We start from the raw sequence: 13,178 nt of genomic DNA, 5'->3' as shown, positions 1-13,178 counted from the left end.
ATGCACATTAATGACACTATGTAAAAGACACATCTAACACTTTATGTAGGGCATACGTAAATCTGTGTATCTATGTATTTACGTATGTAGGTTAGCTTAGCATTTTAAAAGCACCGAATCACCTTCTGTGGTTGATTGTTCAATAAACCCTTGAACTATATGTTTAACACTTCTCTAACCCTGTCCATGGAGGACAGAAGAAAATGTATATATGCTGGTTAGCATTGTAAATGTGTGGCCACGTTTGTGGTAGAAAATAATAATAAAAAAAAAAAATCTCATAGCTGTAGAAGAGAGAAGGAAATGATTGTACCGTATGAGGCTACAGTGACACTGTATCAGGCTACAGTGACACCGTACCATCCTAGTGACACACACACCCTTTCCACACTATATATATAACATTACGTATAAGGCTGAGGATGAGCACAGTATCAAGAAACAGCTAAACCATACGACTCGAGGATTTCCTGTGACTAAGTAACTCTTGGTTTGTGTTGGTTAGGAAACTAATGATTCATTGTCCATTTACCAGCAAATTATGTCTCTCCCTTTCCTTACATCATGAGTCAATTGTAACTTTAGCCTCCAGTTCCAAGTACTGTGACACCCCCCCACCCATGGATATATATAATACTGTGACCCCCAGAGATATATATAACTCAGCCTCTTGTAAAACGTCATCGGTCACTGCTGGAGCCCTGGAGCCTTAGTAAGTCCTGACTTGAGCATTTTCTTCATCACCATCTCCAAAATCTCTAGCCATGACATAGAGGCTGCAACAGACTGCCTAAGACTGGGAAAATCATTTGATTATCTTGTTTTGAAACACTATTTATAATTGATTTTATTAGGACAGTCAAAGGCTTACGGCCTACGCGAGAATATTCCTGAAAAAATACAATCTTTTGATCATGTCGTGGCCTGGTTGCCTGGGGCGTGTGTGTCAAGGAACACCCACCGCAGAGGTTCGATCCCTCGCCACGGCTCCTACGGCTTGTGTCATTGATACATACCGATTACTCTCTGTGTAAAAATGAATGAATTCAATAATATAAAATTATTTGCATTCTTAATGGCGCATGTTAAAAATATATTAAGAGTTGCTTAGCTATATAGTTTATGCACACACACACACACACACACACACACACACACACACACACACACACACACACACACACACACACACACACACACACACACACACACAGTTACAGTTTCAAATATAGATGTGATAGATGTGATAGAGCCCAGTAGGCTTAGGAACCTGTACACCAGTTGACTGACAGTTGAGAGTCGGGACCAAAGAGTCGGAGCTCAACCCCCGCAAGCACAACTAGGTGAGTACACACACACACATTGACGGGTTTTACCCTGTACGAGAAGACTTCAAGAAGAAAACTGAGAAAAATTAGAACATCGCAACGTCTGTCAAGACATCCCTTCTCTCTGTCTCTCTCTGCCCATTTCTGTCTCTCTCTTATCTTTGTCTCTCTCTCTGTGTCTGTATTTGCCAAAATTTGACTCTCCCTCTCTCTTGGTTCCACGCGTAGGCTGCGTGGACACGTTCGGAACGGGATGTGGGGTATGAGGAGGTGTGGCACTCACAGGCCGTGGGAAGCGGGAGTGGGGAGGGGAGAAGGGATGTGTACGGTGGCAGGAAAGAAGCGTTTTGATGTCATGAACGCATTTAACAGACAATTACAGGTCATGTATGATAGAACTTTGTTGACAATTTTGTGGACACTGGTGATTAACATTTAACAACACAGCAACAAACAAAGAAGCCATTCAGAGTCGTGTTAATATGATATTACAAGTCATCGTGAGGGCTGCTTTTGCATGGTGTCAGGTGGAACTCGTTTCATTTATGTCAACTCCAACTGTTCATGCACCACCCCCCTGCCTGCCTGTCCCCCACTTGTGTGGTGCTATTCCCGGCGTCTGACACCAATGTTACATCGTTAAACCTGCAAGGAAAAGTCAAACTACTCATCCCGGAACTCTGAGAGCAAACGGCAATTACACATTCGACTTTATCAACTGTTAAGTGAGAGATAAAATGCAACATTATCTGCAAAGTCATGACTATATTTTAGCAACTAACTCGCTTTGTGTCTTCGATAATGTCACTAAGAATTTGTACACATCTCAAAATTATACAATTTTGGACAAATGCCCAAAAATTTTGACGAAATACAGATTAGGAAAAATTCTGATTATTTTGAATAATTTCCAAATCATTTTGACAAATCGAAAATATTCTCACATTCTCTTTATAAATGTGTGACAGGTGTGTCATAGCACCTGTCACACTTATAAAGCACCAGAGTAGTGACAGGTGTGGCATAGCACCAGAGTAGTGACAGGTGTGGCATAGCACCAGAGTAGTGACAGGTGTGGCATAGCACCAGAGAAGTGACAGGTGTGGCATAGCACCAGAGAAGTGACAGGTGTGGCATAGCATCAGAGAAGTGACAGGTGTGGCATAGCATAAGAGAAGTGACAGGTGTGGCATAGCATCAGAGAAGTGACAGGTGTGGCATAGCATCAGAGAAGTGACAGATGTGGCATAGCACCAGAGTAGTGACAGGTGTGGCATAGCACCAGAGAAGTGACAGGTGTGGCATAGCACCAGAGTAGTGACAGGTGTGGCATAGCACCAGAGAAGTGACAGGTGTGGCATAGCACCAGAATATAGTGACAGGTGTCTTATCAAAGATCTTATCAAGAGTCTCATGGTATTATCTGATAACAGAGCCACATTTTGGCCACTGCCCATCAAAAAATTATTTTCATCGTTTTTAAAGCATGTTTACTGCCTGGTAACGTTGTCTGTGCTTGTTGAACTTGTTCCTTTATTGTGCACCCCATACTCACACTGTGAGGGGTAGTTTGTGCACCCCATACTCACACTGTGAGGGGTAGTTTATTGTGCACCCCATACTCACACTGTGAGGGGTAGTTTATTGTGCACCCCATACTCACACTGTGAGGGGTAGTTTGTGCACCCCATACTCACACTGTGAGGGGTAGTTTATTGTGCACCCCATACTCACACTGTGAGGGGTAGTTTATTGTGCACCCCATACTCACACTGTGAGGGGTAGTTTGTGCACCCCATACTCACACTGTGAGGGGTAGTTTATTGTGCACCCCATACTCACACTGTGAGGGGAAGTTTGTGCACCCCATACTCACACTGTGAGGGGTAGTTTATTGTGCACCCCGTACTCACACTGTGAGGGGTAGTTTATTGTGCACCCCATACTCACACTGTGAGGGGTAGTTTGTGCACCCCATACTCACACTGTGAGGGGTAGTTTATTGTGCACCCCATACTCACACTGTGAGGGGTAGTTTGTGCACCCCATACTCACACTGTGAGGGGTAGTTTATTGTGCACCCCATACTCACACTGTGAGGGGTAGTTTATTGTGCACCCCATACTCACACTGTGAGGGGTAGTTTGTGCACCCCATACTCACACTGTGAGGGGTAGTTTGTGCACCCCATACTCACACTGTGAGGGGTAGTTTATTGTGCACCCCATACTCACACTGTGAGGGGTAGTTTATTGTGCACCCCATACTCACACTGTGAGGGGTAGTTTATTGTGCACCCCATACTCACACTGTGAGGGGTAGTTTATTGTGCACCCCATACTCACACTGTGAGGGGTAGTTTATTGTGCACCCCATACTCACACTGTGAGGGGTAGTTTATTGTGCACCCCATACTCACACTGTGAGGGGTAGTTTATTGTGCACCCCATACTCACACTGTGAGGGATAGTTTATTGTGCACCTCATACTCACACTGTGAGTGGTAGTTTATTGTGCACCCCATACTCACACTGTGAGGGGTAGTTTATTGTGCACCCCATACTCACACTGTGAGGGGTAGTTTATTGTGCACCCCATACTCATACTCTGATCGGTAGTGGACATAATGGTCTCAGGAAGTTAATCCCAAAATATACTCAGCTAAGCCACTAAGAGTCTTGATAAGGTAATTGTAAATTCTTATAACTTTAATGTATATATCAACAGTAAGTTCAAAACTGCACGACAACAATCTCTAAGTTAATCAGTTTACATTTGTGGTGAGGCAGTTATATATAATTTGGTTGATACAATCACCAACATTTACTACTTACAGTTAGCAAACTGGGATGATATTTGGGTACAATGTCCCGCAGTATATCATTTTGAATTAAATATCTACTCATTTCTTGAACATTTGTTCCAGAGTTGTCTCTGAATTCTCGCATCATTCGCTCTCCATCACATTGTGACGGAGGGAGGACCAATACTGTTGTTGACACAGTTTACATTTGGTCAGGTCTACTTCAGCAGGTAAATGAAAAGTCCCAGAGAAACTTATAGCAGAATCTAAGCCAAGCTTTTATAACATCTAGGAGTCTGCAGATTTTATTGGATGATCAATATATGTGTGTGGCTCTAATTCTTGCATGATTGTATGATGATAGATGGAATTACAGTGTTGATTTCACTTTGCCTCAGATCTTCAAGATTTTGTTGAAGTTCTTGGTGTACTATTGCTCTAAGACTGCTTATTGACAGTCCAAGGTTATACTCAATTTCTCCTTTGAAGACAGATTCTTTAGCTAACTCATCAGCTCTATTGCATTCAGAGGCCAACGTGACTCAAGTTATGGAATTCACATGAAATGGACTGTTGCCATCATTAATAATTTTATTGTATTTGTGTCTAGCTTCAGACACGAGCATGTTACAGTTACGAGTTAAAGAGAGCAATTAAGGATAATAATCACTTAAATTAATGTATCAAGTTTGGAGACATGTACACATTTCAGTGCAAGAAGCAAATAGTTCTATCTGAAGGGTAGAGGCCCAGTTGTTTATACGGACTCCCCACTCAAAATACAAGTCGTCAGCTATTGTTAGGACATCTGAAGGTGCAGGCGGGGGCGGGGGCCGTGCAGGGAACAGTGCAGGATATGAGGAAGTAATCTGTGGTCAGTCTCCTGATGGTTAAGGTGTTGAATGCCTCGTTGCGTTCAGTTGGTTTAAACTGAGTTACTTTGAAACATTGCAGAGGACTTTTCGTTAAGGTAATTTTGCATTCATTGCAGTAATTGACTAGGACCAGTAATCATCAAACATTTACACAACCTCTTACGAAACCTGTACATCTTTCCTCAAACATGGCGACTTTGTCTACAATTTTAAAGGAGTTTACAAACTTGGAAACCTCACAACGCAAGTTATTAGTGTTATACATAACCTCGCAGAAGTTAGATCACAAACTGTTTAATCATTGTAAACACAGTCGCCATGACTGAAGAAAAGATGCACAGGTTTCGCAAGTGGCTGTGTAGCTGGCTGGTGTATCCTAGTCGTGAGGTGTTAGGCTCAAGTGTTGTGTTGTATATACCGTGGCTCGCTACCTGCTGAGTACGTCCTCCGCTACATGTGTTCTCTCTACCATGTGCCCACATGATGGACACTTTCTCTTCCATATTAACATGTTAATATGACTTTCTGTGCTGAGAAAGAGGCGGCATGCTGGCTATTATATACACAAAGATTTCGAGTCCTCTACTTTTACACATATTTCTGATATTGAGAGCGACTACACCGTCTCGTAACGCACCCGTCTCTCAAGGAACGGTGTAAACCGTCACTTGTCGTTACTTATAAGTACAGTACAAGAGTTGTTACACTCTCGTACAGACACCAGCACTCATAGCGAGTCGGGCAAGTCCTTAACCCTAATTTTCCCCGGAATACGGCCCCGCCAAATCGTTTAACAACCAGGTACCCATTTTACTGTTGGGTGAACAGAGGCAACAGTTAAGGATTGGCGCCCGGTCAATTCTTGCCGGCCAGGATACGAATTTAGGTCAAAGCGCTCGCGAAGCGCCGGGCGAGTATTTTACCACTGAGCCACGGAGACAAGCAACGGTCTGAAGCAACGGACTATAATAATCACTGAAGCAACGGGCTATAACGATCACTGAAACAACGGACTTTAACCGTCACTGAAGCAACGGACTTTAACCGTCACTGAAGCAACGGACTTTAACCGTCACTGAAGCAACGGACTTTAACCGTCACTGAAGCAACGGACTTTAACCGTCACTGAAGCAACGGACTTTAACCGTCACTGAAGCAACGGACTTTAACCGTCACTGAAGCACAGGTCAATAACCGTCCCGGGATTCAAATGGAGAGTGTCGTGGCGTGCGCCAATCAGCGCGCGAAGAACCTCCACTTTGATCAAGTGTTGAAAACACACGGAAAGTGCCTTACAATCTTCTTCCAACTTATTTTTTTTTTTACCACACCCACGACCCAGCGCCAGGATTCACCGAGCATTTACACAACCACTTACGAAACCTCTACATCTTTCATCAATCATGGTAGCTTTGTTGACATTTATTGAACCGTTTGCGAACCACTGCGAGGTTGGGACAATCTTGGGAGCAGATGGGATGGAGGAACCAGAGTTGTGGGTCACTGCAGACACGCGCCTTATCCCTTGAACCATGACATACACCGCTGGATCTCCAAGCTCTCCCCTACATACACCTACGAGCTTGTTACAACAACCTCCTTGTGTACTACGAGCTTGTTACAACAACCTCCTTGTGTACTACGAGGTTGTTACAACAATAATAACCTTGAGTTGTCAAGTTTCCCAGCTCGTAAACAATGCCGCCGTGATTAGTAAAAGATGTACAGGTTTCGTAAGGGGGTTGTGTAAGTGCGTAATCAATCCTGGCATTATACAGTATCACACACCTGCATGATCCTATTTTAAATCTGAATCTGTCTATCATGTAACAAAGTGAGACCACAAGTAAAGTTATTTTAACCTTGTGATTCATACTGCATTGTTATGCGCACAATCTTAATAGTTAAATCAATACGCAAAAACAACATGAATGTAAAATGTGTCCGTTAAGTGTGACATATTTTTGCCCAGTATGATTCACACGATGATAGGTCTATGTGTTGAGTGTGACTTGAGGCCCTTGAGTGTGACTTGAGGTCCCTGAGTGTGACTTGAAGCCCTTGAGTGTGACTTGAGGCCCTTTGAGTGCGATTTGAGGCCCTTGAGTGTGATTTGAGCCCCTTTGAGTGCGACTTGAGACCCTTGAGAGTGACTTAAGGCCCTTTGAGTGCGACTTGAGGCCCTTGAGTATGACTTGAGGTTCCTGAGTGTGACTTTAGGCCCTTGAGTGTTATTTGAGGCCCTTGAGTGTGACTTGAAGCCCTTGAGTGCGACGTGCAGACGTACCCAATAATTATGCCCCAAATTCCCAGGCTGGTGGAGGTATAAATGTACTAACAGCACTCTTTGTCTCTCTCTGTCACCTTGTCAACAACCACAACCAACTACACCCACGTAACGAGTGGTAAAGAAGCACCAAAACACTCATCTTACTTATGAGTGAATAATGTTACAAAACATTGATCTAATATTGTGAAAATATGATGGTTGGTGGTCTTAATGTTTGACAGGACGCGAGAGAGACTCAGCTTTCTAGTCATATCGACCACACACTCAAAAGCAAATGGATCTTTTACCCAAAGATTGTTGCTGCTCCGATGTTGCAATACAGCGGAAAGTTGAGTTACTTCCGGCGTTCAATTACCGTGCAGCTCTAGCATCTGTAGTAACAGTTTTGTAAATGGTCTGACTTCTTCACTGCTTGAACCATTCAGTTTATTTTCCGCATATTTTCAAAGTAAGTTCATTTAAACATGGAAAAAAATGGCTACTAAATATTATTCACAGTTTCATAATCCAATTGTCGTTAGAAAAGCAATTTGCCAAATCAGGTATTTTTTCAAGATGAAGAAATTCAATCTGAGTCGTGACCTTAGGAACCCGTGTGAGGGTTGAGGCCATCCAAGAGCCCAAACTTCACTGTGTGCTACAACAATGTGGAAACGAACACTCAACATGTCTAAACTCGGGTTTTCACCCCTGACGATTGTTTAGTAAGCCTTCATTAATGATATTAACCACTCTTAATCAGCTCGTTCAACCTGGCACTCAAGCCATCACCAACGCCGTTGGAGGCCAAGGCTTCGCGAGCAGTATACCAGTGATCACAGGTAACATAATTACCTGATGCATCTATTATTATTCTCACAAACCACTACTTCCTCCAGTCATATTTACAGCGCCATCAACTTACAATTCCTTGCCAATTTGACCGATCCGATTTGTATTTCCCAAAAACTTAATCATTCAGCAATCTGTATGTCAGATCCTGTTGTGTTTGGTTATATATGACCTGTAAGTCTTGTCAATATTCCTCTTTCCATATATATATATATATATATATATATATATATATATATATATATATATATATATATATATATACATCACACAGTTGCACAATTGCAAAGATCAATGCAATTGATCTTTGTTGATCAATTGATCATCAAGATAACAAACTATCGGGAAGACAGTTGTCATGACACCATAGGGTTGTGAATCCTGTTCAATGATACATATCTTAGAGACATTGTGTTATCATTGAGGAGAGGGGGGGGGGACACTTACATTTTTGGTTCACAATTGATAAGGAAATGTTCATAAAATGCCTTGTTTACGACGTCGGTGTTTCCGGGTTGTGTGTGTGTGGGAGGTTTCCCCTGAGAGTGTTTATATATCAGGCTCAGATAACACTAAGGCCTGAATGTCTGTTCTGGGTGTTCTAGTAAGTGTTCCATTCTTGCCTTGAGATGGAGTGTTTGTAATGAGTGTACATTAACCTGTACACTCATTACACACTCCTGCACCCCTACACCGGGACCCCAAGTTAGTGTACCTTCAACCTTACTGCTCAACCAATCTTAGGCACCGACACCTTCCTCACCTGTCTGGCTGTATCCCATCCTGAGGGGGTACTGTAATCATATTCTCATTCTCTCTCTCTCTCTCTCTCTCTCTCTCTCTCTCTCTCTCTCTCTCTCTCTCTCTCTCTCTCTGCGCTTAGTGCTCTCTGATATCATTGAGATTAAAGAACATTTCCAGTAACACCAAAATACAATACAACAAAAGATATGTAACTAGACAATATTATTACAAAATTCGTCGTCATTAAGCCGTGTAATACAGCTATATTTTGTCCCCGCGACCCAGGACATGTCCCCAACCCGTAGACGAATGGAACATGATTTAGACCTAACAGATATTGCTGTGAAAGAAAATACTTTCAATAATAATATATTTCGAGAATTTAGTGATTTTGAAATTGTCCTCGTAAGTAATAATAAAAATGATACTTATTATTATTTGCTTTACCACATAATTTGTTGATAGTGGTTAGATTTTAATTAGATTTTGACGCAAACAAAGTTATGTATATAAGAGTTTAAGGAAATCTTTCCTGTATAGGTCTATATGTGCTCCAGTGATGTCAAGAATGAATCATTGTTAATGAATTCGAAATCCATGTGAACTTTGTCTCTTCTCCAGAATGAGCAGAACATTTCACAGGACTATGAGGCCAGCACTCAAGAGAATTCAGATTTAGGCTCTTTAGCCGGTTCCAATAGTTTAGATGCTTTACAGAGGTATAGCATCAGTAGTGTGAAAGGTTCTTATTATCCAACCTGTCATTTTCCTTGCAGTTATGACGGCTACTTTATTGTGTTCTTTAAATATAAGGTCTTCCCACATGAGTACACCTAAATTCTTTACATTGCCTTTTCGTTCTATGTTATGATTTGACTGCGTTTTGTACGTGGTTTCCGTTTTTATATTTTCCTTTTTTTTCTGTAGCGCATGAGCTGGAACTTATCTTCGTTAAACACCATATTATTTTCTGTAGTCCATTGAAAGACCTGATTTACATCTGATTGGAGATTTGCCGTGTCCTCTATGTTGTCTACTCTCATGAAAATCCTAGTGTCATCTGCAAAGGATGATACAGTGCTATAGGCTGTGTCCTTGTCTTTGTCCGATATGAGGATGAGAAAAAGTACTGGAGCAAGAACAGTACCCTGGGGGACTGAGCTCTTCACGGTTGATGGACCGGATTTGATTTTGTTGACTATTACACATTGGGTTCTGTTAGTCAGGAAATTGTAGATCCATCTGTCTATTTTTCTGGTAATTCCCTTTGAACGCATTTTATGTTCAATAACACCATGGTCACATTTGTCAAAAGCTTTTGAGAAATCTGTGTAAATTTCATCCGCGTTTTGTTTGTCTTCCATAGCATCTAATGCCATGTCATAGTGGTTCAGCAACTGCGACAGGCAAGAGCGCCCTGTTCTGAACCCATGTTGTCCGGGGTTATGGAGATGCTGTGATTCCATGTATTTTGTGATCTTACTTCTTAGCACTCACTCAAAGATTTTTATGATGTGTGATGTTAGTGCTATCGGTCTATAATTTTTTGCTTCTGCCTTATTTCCTCCTTTATGGAGTGGTGCTATCTTTGCTGTTTTTAGTATGTCAGGGATAACGCCAGTATCTAGGCTTAGTCTCCACAGAATGTGAAGGGCCTGCGATAGTGGTTTTTTATAGTTCTTGATGAATATAGAGTTCTAAGAATCAGGGCCTGGTGCAGAGTGCATAGGCATACTGTTTATGGCTTCTTCAAAATCCAGTGGGGACAGGGTGACGTCTGATATATGATTTGTTGTTGGTATCATATCCATGAAAAATTCATTTGGGTTATCAATCTTCAGTGTGTTTAGTGGCTCGCTGAAAACAGTCGTACTGCTTCCTCAGTAACTCACTCATCTCTTTGTTGTCATCTGTTGTCATAGTGATATGACAACAGGCAACATCTACAGGCTATGTTGATATTTTTGCCTCATGACTCTAGCTAGTCCTCTACAGCCTCATGACTCTAGTCCTCTACAGCCTCATGACTCTAGCTAGACCTCTACAGCCTCATGACTCTAGTCTTCTACAGCATCATGACTCTAGTCCTCTACAGCCTCATGACTCTAGTCCTCTACAGCCTCATGACTCTAGTCCTCTACAGCCTCATGACTCTAGTCTTTATCAACCTTTCCTCTCCTCACTAAAGAGTCTGGCTCCTTCCGTCAGTTTCAAAGTTGAATGGGAGTGCAATTCCCTCCTTCCTTTCCTAGATGTACATGTTCACGTGTGTGTGTGTGTGTGTGTGTGTGTGTGTGTGTGTGTGTGTGTGTGTGTGTGTGTGTGTGTGTGTGTGTGTGTGTGTGTGTGTGTGTGTGGCTTCTCTCTCTCTCCCGCCAGTCTCTGCACACACTGGTACCTATGCTCACTTCCTCCTTCTCTTATGAAAAGTGTTCTTTCTCTTCCTCTGATTTCTTGATTCTATCATTTCTTTTCTTTACAAGTCTTTCTCTGGCCAGGTTATCCCTTAAATATTGTCAACTATGACTATTCTCCAGCGAAAATAACTTTCCGTTATTCTAATCTTCCATCACTAGAGCACTGTGCTCTGCCTTCCCTTCACATCTGAACTCAAAACTCTTACTAATACCCTTCGTCCTCGTGACATAAAGCTCACCTTTTGACAAACTAACGCTCTTCGTAGTAATCTGGTTCACACGGCTCCTCCTGCTTCTAATGCTGCTGGTGTCTGCTCTATTTCCTGTTCGTCTTGGCCTCTCCAATACTTTAGGGAAACTGGCCGTACACTTAATGACAGACTTAAGGAACACTAAATGAGTGTTAAGTCTGTAGAGGAGTCACAATAACGTGGCTGAAGTATGTTGACCAAACCACACACTAGAAAGTGAAGGGACGACGACGTTTCGGTCCGTCCTGGACCATTCTCAAGTCGAATAAAATAATCTTTCCTGCCTCTACTCATCATAGACGACGATTTGTCGAATCATAGACAAGCTGGCCAACATGACCCATAGTGCTGGGCTCTCATACACAACGAACTAAGCTGTATGATCGAGGCAAGAGGTTCAGACCTCACAAGTCAACGAGAACCACAATAATAATGGGTAAAGTCATGTATGTATATCTTCAGAAATGTCTTGCTCACTACAACACCACTACAGCAGCTTGCACATGTTGCACATATAACTCGAAAAAGATTCGAAAGCTCGTCCTTGCAAGCACATCTAGGTGAGTACATCTAGGTGAGTACATTAAGCATATCTAAGAGTGATACAAAAAAAGACTTTTTAGGGAATTACAACAAGAGGAGGATCAAGATCTTAGCCGGTGTGTAAACGTGGTTATGGAATATTGTGATGAAGAGAAGGTAGGTGTTCCCTCACCTCTCTCTCTCTCTCTCTCTCTCTCTCTCTCTCTCTCTCTCTCTCTCTCAGTACTCTGTACAAGTATCACTAGCCAAGCGGACGACGCCTTAGCCTAACCTACTTAACAAGACCTAAGGTAACGAACTCTTAAAGCCACTTACGACAGAAACTGCCCAAAACTGACCCTCAATACCCAGCTGAAATTGGTTATTATCTAAATACCGAATTGCCTCCTTATATCACTAAAAGTACCCATTATTTCGCTTCAGAAAGGCCACAAATGATGAACGCTAAACAGCCAATCACCCAGGCGGTAAATTACCCAAAGACCAGGTGAGAGGTGAGAGGTTGTCCCGGGAGGTTGATGAGCCCCACACTGGCTCACGAGTCATTTGTGGCGTTATTATGTCCACAGCTGACAGTTTGGCCTGCCCCTGGCCCGCCCCTGGCCCCACACCTGTGCAACACGCATGACCCGCCCCTGGCCCACACCTGGCCCGCCCCTGGCCCCACACCTGTGCAACACGCATGGCCCGCCCCTGGCCCACACCTGGCCCAGCCCCTAGGCCTCCACCTTGCTCGTCACTGGGCCGCTTTTGGCCCACTACTGACTACTGCCTGTGTCTACACCTGGCCACACCCTTTAGCACCACGACACACACACACACATGTACAAAACTGTGCATATTTGCACACACACCTGTACAGACTGTATACATAGTCATTAACTTATTCATACCTTCACAAACCCCATCACACACCTATACACACCTGTAGACACCTGTAGACACGCGTCAGAGCCTGGAACCTCAGAGCCGTGACAACACCTGCCCCGTCCAGCCACACAGGTGCACAGGAGAAGGTATATGGTGCATACGGGTACACCTGTACACATTGTGTCATGTTCAACACAAGGTGTGTGTATGACTCCAGGAGGAGGAG

The 13,178-nt window shown here is 42.9% G+C and overlaps 1 long non-coding RNA gene across 1 annotated transcript in view; it reads left to right on the top strand.

Annotated features, from left to right (window-relative positions):
• Positions 1 to 448: 448 nt before the first annotated feature.
• The window catches only part of LOC138350435 (uncharacterized), a 63,145-nt gene continuing 50,415 nt past the window's right edge, over positions 449 to 13,178 (top strand). Inside the window, exon 1 of the long non-coding RNA XR_011222076.1 lies at positions 449 to 712. This is a non-coding gene — a long non-coding RNA (uncharacterized lncRNA). The remainder of the gene's footprint in view (positions 713 to 13,178) is intronic.

Source organism: Procambarus clarkii, chromosome 45, assembly GCF_040958095.1.
Source record: "Procambarus clarkii isolate CNS0578487 chromosome 45, FALCON_Pclarkii_2.0, whole genome shotgun sequence".
Classification (NCBI taxonomy): Eukaryota; Metazoa; Arthropoda; class Malacostraca; order Decapoda; family Cambaridae; genus Procambarus; species Procambarus clarkii.
The sequence above is the reverse complement of the archived record's forward strand: the minus strand, read 5'-3'. Positions and strand labels throughout refer to the sequence as shown.